The sequence below is a fragment of the Poromitra crassiceps genome (assembly GCF_964638095.1).
Source record: "Poromitra crassiceps genome assembly, chromosome: 30".
NCBI classification, from domain to species: Eukaryota; Metazoa; Chordata; class Actinopteri; order Beryciformes; family Melamphaidae; genus Poromitra; species Poromitra crassiceps.
Genome location: NC_139652.1, coordinates 16,151,196 through 16,163,353, shown reverse-complemented (window position 1 = coordinate 16,163,353; position 12,158 = coordinate 16,151,196). Strand labels below are relative to the sequence as shown.

General features: G+C 46.3%; 1 protein-coding gene across 1 annotated transcript in view; it reads left to right on the top strand.

The window, feature by feature from the left end:
• insc (INSC spindle orientation adaptor protein) overlaps positions 1-12,158 on the top strand; it is a gene marked incomplete at its 5' end in the record, with an annotated part of 63,439 nt that overhangs the window by 31,331 nt on the left and 19,950 nt on the right. The window lies entirely within an intron of this gene.

Sequence of the window (12,158 nt, the reverse complement as noted above, 5' to 3'; positions counted from 1 at the left end):
GAGCAGTGTGCTGTGTAGGGAGCAGACTACTGAGCAGAGACTACTGAGCAGTGTGCTGTGTAGAGAGAAGAGACTACTGAGCAGTGTGCTGTGTAGAGAGAAGAGATTACTGAGCAGTGTGCTGTGTAGGGAGAAGAGATTACTGAGCAGTGTGCTGTGTAGAGAGAAGAGACTACTGAGCAGTGTGCTGTGTAGAGAGAAGATACTACTGAGCAGTGTGCTGTGTAGAGAGAAGAGACTACTGAGCAGTATGCTGTGTAGAGAGAAGAGACTACTGAGCAGTGTGCTGTGTAGAGAGAAGAGACTACTGAGCAGTGTGCTGTGTAGAGAGAATAGACTACTGAGCAGTGTGCTGTGTAGAGAGAAGAGACTACTGAGCAGTGTGCTGTGTAGAGAGAAGAGATTACTGAGCAGTGTGCTGTGTAGAGAGAAGAGACTACTGAGCAGTGTGCTGTGTAGAGAGAAGAGACTACTGAGCAGTGTGCTGTGTAGAGAGAAGAGACTACTGAGCAGTGTGCTGTGTAGAGAGAAGAGATTACTGAGCAGTGTGCTGTGTAGAGAGAAGAGATTACTGAGCAGTGTGCTGTGTAGAGAGAAGAGACTACTGAGCAGTGTGCTGTGTAGAGAGAAGATACTACTGAGCAGTGTGCTGTGTAGAGAGAAGAGACTACTGAGCAGTGTGCTGTGTAGAGAGAAGAGACTACTGAGCAGTGTGCTGTGTAGAGAGAAGAGACTACTGAGCAGTGTGGTGTGTAGGGAGAAGAGACTACTGAGCAGTGTGCTGTGTAGGGAGAAGAGACTACTGAGCAGTGTGGTGTGTAGGGAGAAGAGACTACTGAGCAGTGTGCTGTGTAGAGAGAAGATACTACTGAGCAGTGTGCTGTGTAGGGAGAAGAGACTACTGAGCAGTGTGCTGTGTAGAGAGAAGAGACTACTGAGCAGTGTGCTGTGTAGAGAGAAGAGACTACTGAGCAGTGTGCTGTGTAGAGAGAAGAGACTACTGAGCAGTGTGCTGTGTAGAGAGAAGAGACTACTGAGCAGTGTGCTGTGTAGAGAGAAGAGACTACTGAGCAGTGTGCTGTGTAGAGAGAAGAGACTACTGAGCAGTGTGCTGTGTAGGGAGAAGAGACTACTGAGCAGTGTGCTGTGTAGAGAGAAGATACTACTGAGCAGTGTGCTGTGTAGGGAGAAGAGACTACTGAGCAGTGTGCTGTGTAGAGAGAAGAGACTACTGAGCAGTGTGCTGTGTAGAGAGAAGAGACTACTGAGCAGTGTGCTGTGTAGAGAGAAGAGACTACTGAGCAGTGTGCTGTGTAGAGAGAAGAGACTACTGAGCAGTGTGCTGTGTAGAGAGAAGAGACTACTGAGCAGTGTGCTGTGTAGAGAGAAGAGACTACTGAGCAGTGTGCTGTGTAGAGAGAAGAGACTACTGAGCAGTGTGCTGTGTAGGGAGAAGAGACTACTGAGCAGTGTGCTGTGTAGAGAGAAGAGACTACTGAGCAGTGTGCTGTGTAGGGAGAAGAGACTACTGAGCAGTGTGCTGTGTAGAGAGAAGAGACTACTGAGCAGTGTGCTGTGTAGAGAGAAGAGACTACTGAGCAGTGTGCTGTGTAGGGAGAAGAGACTACTGAGCAGTGTGCTGTGTAGAGAGAAGAGACTACTGAGCAGTGTGCTGTGTAGGGAGAAGAGACTACTGAGCAGTGTGCTGTGTAGAGAGAAGAGACTACTGAGCAGTGTGCTGTGTAGAGAGAAGAGACTACTGAGCAGTGTGCTGTGTAGAGAGAAGAGACTACTGAGCAGTGTGCTGTTAGAGATAAGATACTACTGAGCAGTGTGCTGTGTAGAGAGAAGAGACTACTGAGCAGTGTGGTGTGTAGAGAGAAGAGACTACTGAGCAGTGTGCTGTGTAGAGAGAAGAGACTACTGAGCAGTGTGCTGTGTAGAGAGAAGAGACTACTGAGCAGTGTGCTGTGTAGAGAGAAGAGACTACTGAGCAGTGTGCTGTGTAGGGAGAAGAGACAGGACATACAGTCATGTGTGTGCTAGTGAAGCAGGCAGCATGATAGCCTAAATAAAGCCTACTCAGTGTAGTCAAATAGTCTTTGCAGATTGCTTGGTTTATCCTACTAGAAGCACTAGAATGGTGGAGTTTGTCAAATTAGACCAGCCCAGTAATGCCCACTAATGTCCTGAACCTGAAAGGGGAAAAAACGGTGTATCAGTCGCTCCAGGGCATTGTGATTTTGCTATCACAATAATTAATTCTAATTCAACAAATCTAAATCAAATATAAAAAAAATAAAATTATAATTCCCACGATTTCTCTGTAAAAATGGCAAAACAGGTTCCTGAACTTGCAATTTTTGCCAGTTCACATAAAACTTCAGAAAGGCCATTGTAATTTTTGAGAAAAGTTCCCATTAGGTACTGTAGCACTTAGAAAAAAAACTTTTCTTTTCCTCAACTTTTTGCCAGTTCCGGCAATTTTACTGCAAAAAAGTCACATAAAACCTTGCAAATTACATCGCAATTTTTGAGAAAAGCTGATGCAAAATCACGCATTTATCGCAACGATCACCAAAAAACAAATCTGCGAAATCCTGGAGGGACTGCATAATGAAGAATTAAATTGCCTTAGCATGCCTTTGAGTTAGTGTGTGAGCAGATATAAAACACGTGCACATAATTATCTAAAATATAGAGCCAGTGTTACTGCACCAGTGCACCAAGCCCTTATCTGATAGCTTATTTATCGATACTCAACTACATAGTAGCGCTCATTTGTTCTCAATATGTCAAATGTCAGTTTTCTTACTAATACTGTATTAACACCTTGCACGGCAGCATTGTAATTAGGTAATGCCTTGATAACTCATCCTGAGTTGTGCACCAGAAGTAAAATTTAATTACATTATACCATATCAAAGTCTCATTCAATAAATAACTAATCTATGCAACAAAATATCATGTGCAGCCAAATAAACCAAATGCAGCTAATTACAGCATGTGAGTAAAATCATTTTGAAAGTTGCTAAAAGCACCTAAATCAAGCACACGCTTTAGTTAATTAATGTGTTTGCACATTATGAAATTGTGCGCGCATACGAGGAAAATTAGTCCATGAAGTATAAACTAGGGAACAGTATTATGTATCCTAATTAACCAAATCAATGGCAGAATGTCGATCTGGACACACAATACCATCTCATGAACTCATCATAATAAAATGTGCCCTAAAAAAATATATTTATTGTTATAGCTGAACCCCACCCACCTGTTCCACCAAGGGGGTTAAACAAACACTAATAATTAAGCCTATTGGCAAATACGACGCATGTCTGCCCTTAACTGACGATCCCTGGTCCTTGACCTTGACGTCCGAGGGCATCCTGCATCTCTGTCAGATACATAGACATGATATGATCAGAATAAATGCTAAACTAATCAGCTGAAAACGTTTGTGAATGTTAAATTGCTGGATTTAATCCACAGAAACAAGTTGACATTTTCTAGTGTGAACATACGTCAAACCAAACAGCGAGTGGCCGTGATTTACCAAGTTGTCTCAGTGTTTACCTGCAGGCCTGATGGAGATGGATGTAAGTGTGTCCGTGTTGGCAGACTCAGCAAACGCATGTCTTTGCTCTTCTGAATGCTAAGCCTGCAGCAGTGGTGTGAGTTGGTCATGACGGGTCCCAGTGCAAGCAGGTTTGACGGGCCCTACTGTAGTGCAGTTACGATGTACGCACACGCAAGCAACACACACACACACACATATATATACATATACATATATATATATATATATATATATATATGTATATATATATATATGTAAGGGATAATGTATATTGAGGCGGTGATTACGGGGGAAATAATGACCGACAGGTGGATTGAGCCCGACGCGCCAGCGGAGGGCTCAATCCACCTGAAGGTCATTATTTCCCAGTAATCACCGCCTCAATATACATTATCCTGCTTAGAACACGGCCTACAACTAAATCATTCAATAATCTGACAAAAATAATTATTCAAATAGATTTTTTAATAGCGTTTTCAACGACAAAGCGGTTTCATTCGTAATTGGCACACAAGACACCACAGCTGCAACTGGTTGGCCTAATTAGTATTGTCTTGCTGACAAAAAGCTCTTATCAACTGATTAATCCAGGTGTGGCAGAGCAGCGGTCGGTTGTCGAGAAATAATGACCGGTGAATATTGTTGATTGACCAATCAGAATCGAGTATTCAAGAGAGCCGTGTTCTAAATATATATATATGCAGGCAGTGGTGTGGCCCTCTGCAGGAAGCATGTGAGAGGAGTGTGGTGTGGCCCCCTGCAGGCAGCATATGAGAGGAGCGTGGTGTGGCCCCCTGCAGGCAGCTTATGAGAGGAGCGTGGTGTGGCCCCCTGCAGGCAGCTTATGAGAGGAGCGTGGTGTGGCCCCCTGCAGGCAGCTTATGAGGAGTGTGGTGTGGCCCCCTGCAGGCAGCATGTGAGAGGAGCGTGGTGTGGCCCCCTGCAGGCAGCTTATGAGAGGAGCGTGGTGTGGCCCCCTGCAGGCAGCTTATGAGAGGAGCGTGGTGTGGCCCCCTGCAGGCAGCATGTGAGAGGAGCGTGGTGTGGCCCCCTGCAGGCAGCATGTGAGAGGAGCGTGGTGTGGCCCCCTGCAGGCAGCATGTGAGAGGAGCGTGGTGTGGCCCCCTGCAGGCAGCTTATGAGAGGAGCGTGGTGTGGCCCCCTGCAGGCAGCTTATGAGAGGAGCGTGGTGTGGCCCCCTGCAGGCAGCATGTGAGAGGAGCGTGGTGTGGCCCCCTGCAGGCAGCATGTGAGAGGAGCGTGGTGTGGCCCCCTGCAGGCAGCTTATGAGAGGAGCGTGGTGTGGCCCCCTGCAGGCAGCTTATGAGAGGAGTGTGGTGTGGCCCCCTGCAGGCAGCATGTGAGAGGAGCGTGGTGTGGCCCCCTGCAGGCAGCTTATGAGAGGAGCGTGGTGTGGCCCCCTGCAGGCAGCATGTGAGAGGAGCGTGGTGTGGCCCCCTGCAGGCAGCTTATGAGAGGAGCGTGGTGTGGCCCCCTGCAGGCAGCATGTGAGAGGAGTGTGGTGTGGCCCCCTGCAGGCAGCTTATGAGAGGAGCGTGGTGTGGCCCCCTGCAGGCAGCATGTGAGAGGAGCGTGGTGTGGCCCCCTGCAGGCAGCTTATGAGAGGAGCGTGGTGTGGCCCCCTGCAGGCAGCATGTGAGAGGAGTGTGGTGTGGCCCCCTGCAGGCAGCATGTGAGAGGAGCGTGGTGTGGCCCCCTGCAGGCAGCATGTGAGAGGAGTGTGGTGTGGCCCCCTGCAGGCAGTGTATGAGAGGAGTGTGGTGTGGCCCCCTGCAGGCAGTGTATGAGAGGAGCGTGGTGTGGCCCCCTGCAGGCAGCTTATGAGAGGAGCGTGGTGTGGCCCCCTGCAGGCAGCTTATGAGAGGAGCGTGGTGTGGCCCCCTGCAGGCAGCATGTGAGAGGAGCGTGGTGTGGCCCCTGCAGACAGCATGTGAGAGGAGCGTGGTGTGGCCCCCTGCAGGCAGCATGTGAGAGGAGCGTGGTGTGGCCCCTGCAGACAGCATGTGAGAGGAGCGTGGTGTGGCCCCCTGCAGGCAGCGTGTGAGGAGCGTGGTGTGGCCCCCTGCAGGCAGGAGCTTGGTGTGCCACTAACTGTGTGGCCCAGTGAGAGGCTTCACGTCATCAGCTCTGTCTGAAGCACGTGGGCAGGGGGGCGGGGGGGGGGGGGGCAGTTCAGACGGAGTTCAGAAACATTTATAAATACAACACCAAGACGCTCAGATGACATCTCCATTATGAAGATTACACAGTGTAAGGAGAATTGTAAGGATACACGCTTCTCTCTCTCTCTCTCTCTCTCTCTCTCTCTCTCTCTCTCTCTCTCTCTCTCTCTCTCTCTCTCTCTCTCTCTCTCTCTCTCTCTCTCTCTCTCTCTCTCTCTCTCTCTCTCTCTCTCTCTCAGCCCGTCTCTCTAATAATAATAATTGTTTTTCCCAATTAAACCAACACCTCAGATAGTCTTGTGAATGCATGCCAACCTGTAGTTGAATACAGGCCCTTGGGAAATGTAATACATTTTACGAAAAATTTGCTTTGCTTTTGCCTGGGTCCAGACCACTCCACCAACTTGTTGCATGTCACCAACGTGACATGCAACAGCAGTTTGACTGCTTCTGGTCTGGCATCGTGACATGCAACAGCCGTTTGACTGTTTCTGGTCTGGCAGCATCGTGACATGCAACAGCAGTTTGACTGCTTCTGGTCTGGCAGCATCGTGACATGCAACAGCAGTTTGACTGCTTCTGGTCTGGCAGCATCGTGACATGCAACAGCCGTTTTTCATGTTGAAAAAACATTTGGTCCAATGAGCCCCGAGTGGGACTGACGATTAGCCAATCAGCGCCAATAAACTTTGAAATCCAAAGAGCACTCTGCTTTGAAGGCATTTATTCAAAGATGAGATGTTTTTTGCGCTCTCCCCACTGGATTATTTGAAGGCGGATACGTTGGTTAGGGAAAATCCAACCCCCCTCTGGGATTTCCCCCATGGAAATCAGTTAGAGTGGAGGCAATGTCAGACTGAAGAAGGAAATGGATGTGTGTGATTTGACAATTTAGTCTGATCAGGCTATTTTTGCAAGTCAAGGAGAAACATCTCTGCATGCTATCTGTTCCAACTTGAAAAAGTGCAGCCACTGTGTGAGCAAGGACGGTGGACCGGAGCACATCATTCAATTCAGAAAACTAACAAACAAAGGCATAGATAGAGACGCATTTTAGGCGAGAAAAGTTTCCCATGATGATGTTAGTGCAGCAAATGCGTTTCAAAATGCACAGAGGTGAGTAGGCCTACATGAGTAGGCCTACATGAGTAGGCCTACGCTTTATGGGCTTTATTTGAGGAATGAGGATGAAGTGAGTGGAAATAATAGAAGTGTGACTTGTTTGACGTGGAAGGGAAACCAAACAGCTGAGAAAGCCCAGCCGTCTGTGAAGAGGGAAAGAGGAGGACTGGAGACGGGGGGGAAAAGGAGCTTGAGAGGAGCTGAGAACTGACGATTATTTGAATCAAACTATCTGGTAACGGAGCTGGAGATTTGATTATTCAGATCAGAGGCAGTGGCAACAGTGGTTTGCTTGGAATAAATAGAAGAAGAACTGGGTCGTTAGCATGAGCAGCTGGCAGGACCCAAAGGCAGACCGGGGCTGCGGTCCAATAGTCAAAAAATACATCCTACAGTAACTGCTTTTCCTAAACACTTTTCCTTGACTTTGCTGGAAAACATGAGGTCAAAAGCTGTGAGGCAGAATTCATAAGGACCTAGGAAGAGACAATCACGGTATGAAGAGAATCCCACTGCACTTACAGGAGGCTACGTACGTAAGCTACTGTCACTAAGCTTATCCAGGCTCAAAACGCCACTGAGTGACTGAAACACTAGCTAGATTACAAGTACAAGTCACGCTGGTGAAATCCGGTTTGAAATCCGTTGCTCGGTTGTGAAGAAGATTGCGTTTTTCCGCGTTAGCAAGCGAATGCGGCTATTCCTCTGAGCTAAGCTGCTACAAGGAATTGTGGGGCGGCATTATCGGCTTTTAATTCATAAAGGATGCTCCAGTGTGTCCTGTGCTAAAGGAACTAAGTGGGGAAGCGTTGAAGTTCCTTTCCTTAGCGTTTAGAGAATGTGAACAGCACTTATCGTGGCTGCCACTTAAGTACTTCCGGGTGATTTCATTCACTTAGGAAGCCTCCTAAGCAAAAAAAAGACTATTCGACCGCAGCCCAGGACAAGCAGGTACAGTCAAATCAAGAGTTTTCATCATTTCATCTTTAGTAATGATGATGGAAATGTGGGCGTGTCTTGGGCTGGAGTCTTGGGGAGAGAGCAGAGGTATGGTCTGCAGAGCGGAGATGATCCCAGAGTGAGGGCTGGCTGTCAGCGGTTGACTGGGCTTGGAAAGCTGACGAGGCGAGAGGCGGACAGGTGTTCCTGGAGAACAGGCAGACAGGCGGGCAAAGATGGCTAACAGATAGGCTAACGTGAGGCTGGAAATGCACACCACGATCCAGCAATGACTGGCACCCTGACGTGGAGATGAGTGGAGATGACAGGTGCACTGATGGCTGATTGACAGGTGTGCAGAGAGAGGACAGGTGCACTGATGGCTGATTGACAGGTGTGCAGAGAGAGGAAACAGGTGTGCAGAGAGAGGAAACGCCCACACTGTTTGATTGACAGCTGATCTCGGGGACGTGCAGTGCAGAAGCACATCTTTGTTGCTAAGTAGTGGTGTCAAAATTAATCGATTATAAGATGCATCGTGATGCAGACCTGGATGATTCTGCATTGATATATTCACATGAAATTATTGATTATGTTCGATAAGACATTTATGTAAAGCACTATACTTGACAGATGAATTGTTATGGAATAGAATGGTGAGGCCAGTGAAGATTCACAGGCCTAAAGTGCTCATTGCTAACAGAAAGCTGGTTCATGAGCTCTTTAACGTGGGCTTTCTGATGAAAAGCCTGTGAGCATGAGTTCAGTCAAGTGAGGGAGATGCATTCCAGTGTTTATCCAGCTTCTGAACTTCAACAAACTCATTCACTCAATTATATCACATATATTGACTTGTTGCTGTCAGAACACAAAAGTCCAACTGTGTGTGTGTATTTGATTTCATGTTTATTTGAATAGGGACAGATACATATACATTACATAGAACATTTAAACAAGAAACGGTATTGGTTCAAATTTCAAGAATCGATTCGATTCCGATTCACAAGGTTGCGAATCGATTAATTTCGATTAGATTCAATTCAATTCGATTCGATTTTATTTGATTCCGATTCGATCAATTTCAATATTGATTTGGTTAGTGATACCAAAACGTGTTTTTTGAGCTGTACCCTGAATTACATGACTGTCCAGTTATGTAACACAGGGGTTCCCAACCAGCCAAGTAGATACATGGGGAAAAAAAGTTGCAGACCTGTTGTCAATTTTAATTGACAACAGGTCATATGTGTATGTGTAACTAATGGTTTTAGTTACACATATATTTACTCACCAGGTGGTGACAAAGGGTAAATAACAGCCTTTTCTTCTGTCAATGAAGACACTTTCACAATTATGCACAGTGATTTGATTTCAGCCTATATAATTTCTAAAAGTAGATATTAATGATCAAACATTTCCATTCATGTAGCCTACAGTATTTATGTTTTTGTTTCAACTACAAACATAAACGTCAACTTGAAACTATGTTTCAACTACCACACACAGCATAATATTTTAGCATGTTTATTAAAAAAAATATATATATATAAAAATATATATATATATATAAAAAAAATCGATCTCTGGACATATGAATCGATAATCGAGGATTAAAATAAAAATCGATAAAAAATCGGAGAATCGATTTTTTGAACCCAGCCCTACAGACAGTATGTTATCTCTCTACCTGCAAAACAGACAGTCTGTTATCTCTCTACCTGCAAAACAGACAGTCTGTGATCTATCTACCTGCAATACAGACAGTCTGTGATCTATCTACCTGTAATACAGACAGTCTGTGATCTATCTACCTGTAATACAGACAGTCGTGGAATTCTGGACAGATTCTCAGATTGGGGGTCTGAGACACAAAGCGTCATTCAATGGGGGTCCGTGGCCCCCCATGGTCTGATATGAAAAAGGCTTGAGAATCACTCCGTGAAAGCAAAGAGCGTAGGTGTAGACTCGACCCGTCCGCACGCTGTCCAGAGCTTCACTTCTTAGCACACAAAAAGACGAGAGATTCTTTTGCGAGGGGCTAAAGCAACATTTGCGTCACAGTAAAAAACAACAACAAGAGCGCGGTGCCATGATGCAGCCTCTTCATCCTGGCGTGAATATGACTCCGTGTCGCTTCAAAAGCTGCAGGTAAAACTATCTCTCAGAAACGGGGGAAGGGGGGTGGCTGGGTACGGCAGGCTGATGGCGTAGGCAGTGAGCAGGGCAGAGCGGTCAGCTTGGATTAGCCACTCCACCCCCCCTGGCACCATGGCCTGAGCACGCAGCATATGAGACATGCCAGCCCAGCATAATGGCCTTATTAGGATAATGGCGGGTAGTTACAGGCTTCGTCTTCATCCAGGTAATTCTATCTATCTCCACGCTGAATACAATTCAATACCTGCAAGTGTTTTTGTCAGAGGGTCGCTGCTGTGTGGACTCACAGGCAATACAGGCCAGGTATTTTTGTTTGTTTACACCAATCACAACCCAAAAGAAAATGCTCAGCTATTATGTGTAGTGAATGAATGATCCCCCCCCCTGCACGAGTAAGTATATTTTGGCTGGTTTGATCTGACTGGATGAATTGTGTCTGTGAGCCATTTGAGAGCTGCTGTGGTTGGCAAAGCTCACAGAGTGAAGAAGCTGGCCAAATCCATTGGTCATGTTGGGTCTGCTGGGCTCTTCGAGCCAGTAGCTGCTTTTGGCTCAGACCTGCGAGACCTTTTGGTTTGGAGCGTTCTTACAGCAACGTTCTTACAGCAACGTTCTTACAGCAACGTTCTTACAGCAACGTTCTTACAGCAACGTTCTTACAGCAACGTTCTTACAGCAACGTCTACCAAGGAGCCGTCTGACTCATCTTTTGACACAATCATGTGTGTTTCAAGACACAGCTGCATGGTCCTTACACACCGAGCACGTATTTTTCGTGCGATTAATTCGCACGTCAATAATATTTTCCGAACCTATATCAGTCAATGCAACCGTGCATACCAACGGCGAAGTTTCGCCCAGCGTTATTGCGGTGTTTATTTTTTCGAACCACGTTCGATTTTTCAGAAATTCGCTTCCGACGTGTACACATCTGTGGCTGTGATTGACAGGTGGGTCAAAACTCGCATCGCAATTTCGTGCCGTATATTCGCATCGCTCCCGATGTGTAAGGACCTGATGCATTATGTTGGTACTGTATGAAGCTGGACTTCAAAGCAGAGAGAGAGAGAGAGAGAGAGAGAGAGAGAGAGAGAGAGAGTACTGTATGAAGCTGGACTTCAAAGCAGAGAGAGAGAGAGAGAGAGAGAGTACTGTATGAAGCTGGACTTCAAAGCAGAGAGAGAGAGAGAGAGAGAGAGAGAGAGTACTGTATGAAGCTGGACTTCAAAGCAGAGAGAGAGAGAGAGAGAGAGAGAGAGAGTACTGTATGAAGCTGGACTGCAAAGCAGAGAGAGAGAGAGAGAGAGAGAGAGAGAGAGAGTACTGTATGAAGCTGGACCAGATAGAGAGAGAGAGAGAGAGAGAGAGAGAGAGAGAGAGAGAGAGAGAGAGAGAGAGAGAGAGAGAGAGAGAACTGTATGAAGCTGGACCAGATAGAGAGAGAGAGAGAGAGAGTACTGTATGAAGCTGGACCAGATAGAGAGAGAGAGAGAGAGAGAGAGTACTGTATGAAGCTGGACCAGATAGAGAGAGAGATAGAGAGAGAGAGAGAGAGAGAGAGAGAGCTCAAATGCCTTAAATCTGAACCTTAACCGAACCTTGTTTTACATACCGAACCGCCCTTTTCTGGTCCCAAATTAACTTCCACTGTCTAAAAACAACAGAGCCTGGGATCACATGAAAATAACTATAAATAGCTAACTAAATAACTAACTAACAAACAAACAAACAAAATAAATAAGATATCACACAACCAAACAGATTTTACATTGTCAGTCTGTCTATGATCCTGTGTGTGTGTGTGATCCATTTGCCTGAAATATCATTTTCTCCGGGCATTTTTAGAGCATACTGTAAACCATTTCCCATGGAAGTCATAGCAACAACAACAACAACAACAACAACAACAACAACAACAACAACAACAACAACAACAACAACAACAATGGAGAGAACAGAAATGAAAGACAGCAAAGATAGAGGTGCAGCAGATGCCCTCAGTCCGCTCAGGAAGATGAGTGGCAAGTTGACGAGTAACAATATACTGTCTCAAGGTGAAAAGTTGCATCTGGTCACTTTAAACCATCTTTTAGAAGCATTTTTTAAGCCCCAAACGCACTGGGAGCATCTGACGCTCGTGTTCGGAAGTCCACCCATTGTTTCAAACGGCAGAACGC